Source organism: Phytophthora parasitica (assembly GCF_000247585.1).
Source record: "Phytophthora parasitica INRA-310 unplaced genomic scaffold supercont2.27, whole genome shotgun sequence".
In the NCBI taxonomy this organism is placed as follows: domain Eukaryota; phylum Oomycota; class Peronosporomycetes; order Peronosporales; family Peronosporaceae; genus Phytophthora; species Phytophthora nicotianae.
The window spans coordinates 714,931-718,789 of record NW_008649013.1 but is presented as its reverse complement, the minus strand read 5'-3'; positions in this window follow the sequence as shown (position 1 = coordinate 718,789).

Genomic DNA, 3,859 nt, shown 5'->3' with positions numbered 1-3,859 from the left:
TGACAACAAGCACAATGAAGGGCCTGTTCCGGGTCAGGACGAAGGTGAGTACGGCAAAAGTGTTAGCGTTGCATTAGCACTAACGTTGCACTAGCACTATTTTAACGTTGTCTATGTGTTCTATAACGTTGCATATCTCATTGAATCCAGTTGAGCCGGTGCCTGAGCCTGGAGAACGCGATGTCAGCGAAGCTGGTAGTCGTGCAGGCAGCGATGACAGTGTTGCTGAGCGCGCCGAGCACCCGGACAACAGCTACATCACCGGTGGTGCACCTAAGAGGATCTTTAATGCTGACGGCAAGGGTGACGGGGCTGTTGGAAGCAAGGGTGCGTTTAATGCGGTTTTTCAGTTGATTAGCGTTGTTGTAAGGCTAACGTTGCCCGTGATTAATATGCTTGTTTACGCCAATTGCTGTTAACGTCGCTCATCACTGATGTAACGTTGCTGGTTGTAAACGTCGCTGCTATCTCACGTTACGTCGTTGTTCAAACTGCCGATAGAAGACCAGATAGTCCAAGGAATAAGGCATAAAGGCAAAAGAAAACGAGGAGGCTCGAAGGAGGTTGCAGCTGGGAAGCAGCAAAAAGGTGACTATCTATTATTTGCTGGATATTTATGATGCCGACCTAATAGACGTTATTTGATCAGGTGAGCCAAAGCGCAAGCGCACGGCATCGCAAGCTGGAGTTGATCCGTCTGGAAAGAAGAAGCTTCGTCTGTACTCGCCCCACGTGGCTGACAGGAGTACATCTTCGTGTGAAGAGGAGGTGAAGGTCGCGTCGCACGAGGACGATGAGAAGGAGGCGTCGCACGAGGGCGATGAGAAGGGCGTGTCACAAGAGGACGAGGAGAAGGGCGCGTCGCACGAGGATAGTGACGGCGAAGGTTTGCCCATCTATCTGCAATTTCTAGAAGAGAATAAACCGCGTGAGCGAGCAAGTAAGACCACACCTGAGCGTGAGGCCATGATTGCAGCTCACGTGAACGTGAACAATCATATGGATCCTATCCAACGGAAAGGGTTTCAACATGGATCTCGTGGATGTTTGAGTTTGAAGAGTATTGCACTAGTCACAACCTCAAGTTTCGCGTCCGCACGTCCAAAGCTGTCGAGGAGTACAACCTGTACGTTTCGTGTTTGCTTACGAACTCGTTTATATTAACTTAGCGCCTTACTATACATATGTAGAAATAACAATGCGAACGTGAGTGCGCAAACATTTCACAAGTATTTCTCAGCGTATCGCTGCACGCAAGGAGTATATCAAGAACGGGGGGGGGGGGGAAGCGCAACGCAAGCGTCAACTTTACAGGCTGTCCTGCGCGGTTTGATTTGGAGTTGATGAACGTGGCCCCGCCTGGTAAGCCTCCTCGTCACCGCTTGATTGTGTACAACGAATGGCGTATGCACAACCACACTACGGAGATTTCTGGTGCTACTGCAGGTGTCAAGGAGCTTCCCACCCAAGGTGTTGTTGCGCAAACGGTCTCTGCATTGCACGACTGCAATGCATCGTCGGGCAAGATTGCTGGATCTATGAGTGAGGAGCTTGGTAAGTAGGCGTCATTAAGGGCGCTTATATGTAGTTTAATGCTAATGTTTTTTTTAATGTAAAGGCCGAACTATTACCTCTCAGGTAGCAAGAAAATTTATTAGGAAGTTGCAAGGCGGAAGCGCGGCGCAATCTCGTTTGAAGTTGCTGCTTGACTCTCTTGCAGCAGAAGAGGACTGCGAAGCCATGGTCATCCACGACCAAATGGGTGTCACGTGTGCCATAGTCGTCCAGAGCGCAACGCAGAAGCTGGCCTTCAAGAACCGGGGCGAGACGCTTGCAATGGATTGGACACACGGGACAAATAACGTTGGGTACCATCTCGGTAATTATTCATTTATTTCGGCAACGTTTTAATTTTTTTTATCTAAACCACGTATTTTCTTTTTTATAAAGGGAGACTTGTTGCAACTATGCCAACCGGGCGAGGTTTTCCCGTTCTCGACTTTATGTCGCTTAATGAGAAAGCTGTAACGCTGGAGAATTTTTTTGATTTTTTCAAAAGCAAGAACGCATTGTGGATGAAGATCAAGACGTTTGTGATAGACAAGCATTTTGTGGAGTGGCGAGTGTTGGAGGAGTGTTTTCCGACTGCTAAAGTGCTACTTTGCCAATTCCATTCTATCATGTATTGGAAGAAGCTGGTGTCGAATCGATTCGGCTTGGTGGTAGCGGAACAAGATACAGTCCAGCGCTATTTTGCCAAGATGTTGTATAGGTACGAGCAACGTTATTCAGTTTTAGCAACGTTATCGGATATTATCTCACTACATTTGCATCTTTTATATGTAACTAGCAAGTCATTGTCTGCGTTTGAACGTACATACAAACAGTTCTGCTCCTTCTGTGCTGGAAGGTACCCAAATGTTCGTTCCTATTTCGACAAAAACTGGAAGGAGTGCCGTAAAATGTGGTCGAACCATCTGCGAAACAAATACTTCTCTGCGGGGAACACAACCACAAATAGAATTGAGTCGAACTGGCACTTATTGAAGCAACTACTGGGAAAGAAGACTTCCGTAGACCAGACAGTTGCTAGTGTTCTGACTCATCAAGCTACTATCACGCGCCAGGTGTTGCAGACGCTGCACAGGCACAACTGCAGCTCCAGGAATCCTGGCTCCGTACCAGTTTTTCTAAGACGAACTGCCGGCGTACTGAGCGACTACGTCCTCGCTAAAGTTCGTCAACAGTGAGACCTTTTTATGGTTGCTATGCAGGACGGATCAATTGAAAGACGTCAAGACAATCAGTGGATGTGGGACGTTACTACCAATGGTAAAAGGTACGCATGCAATGATATCGAGTGGACGTGCACTTGTCCGTTCTGGACAAGTCTGATGTTGCCCTGTCAGCATTTGATGTATGTTTGCCGGTACGGGCATGGTTTTGAGGAGTTGCCCATTATGACGATTCTGTCTCGCTGGAGCATGGCCGAGGCCACGAAACTGTTCCGTCAGCTCGAGAAAAATGCGTCGTCAATTGATACAGTGACGAGCACCATCAGGTTAAGAAACTCTGCAAGATGGAGAGCTATGCCCGCAGCAACGTTATCTTCTACTAGCAACGTTAACCATACGAAGATTGCTTTCGGTTCTAAGGCTCGTGTCGCTTACGTATTTTCTTCGTCGCCGAGAAAGTGGAAATGTTGTCGTTCTGTCATCTGAGGAGAAGTACACCATGGCAAAGAGTGTGTTTGAACCGTAGTTGAATCATCTACAAAGCCTTTCGGGTACTGGCTTCTACAAAGCGCTTGAAAAGTGGGAGGATTTCGTGGCTGGTGCCGTGAAGAATACTGACAAAGTCAGCGACACTAGTGACACGGACGAAGACAACTATGATGTGGACATTACGGATTATTACGATGCCGTACAGCTAGTGGAAGAAATGGAGAAGATGCAGTATGAGGAGGAGAAGGAGGAGGAGGACATTTGCCCGCCAACGCAACCATCGACTGTGGTCACGTTAACACAGTCGGCGACGTTAACAGAGCAAGCAACGTTAACAGAGACAGCTGCCAATAGCGCGAAAGCGCCGACAACTTCACCGTTACCAGCGACATTATCCGCTACAGCAACGTTACCCGCCTCCGTTGAACCCGGTGCAGCTCAAGGTGTACACGTAACCGCCGCTGAGATGCCGTTATCAGCTTTTGCACCGGCCACGTACTCCGAGTTTGAAGAAGCACCACTATCGCAAATATCTCTTGGGGTTATCAATATGTCTGAATCGTCACAGCGTACCATTGAGGCCACGAATGACACTGTACAGGGCGTTGAGGCTGATTCAACGCCAGCTCAACGTG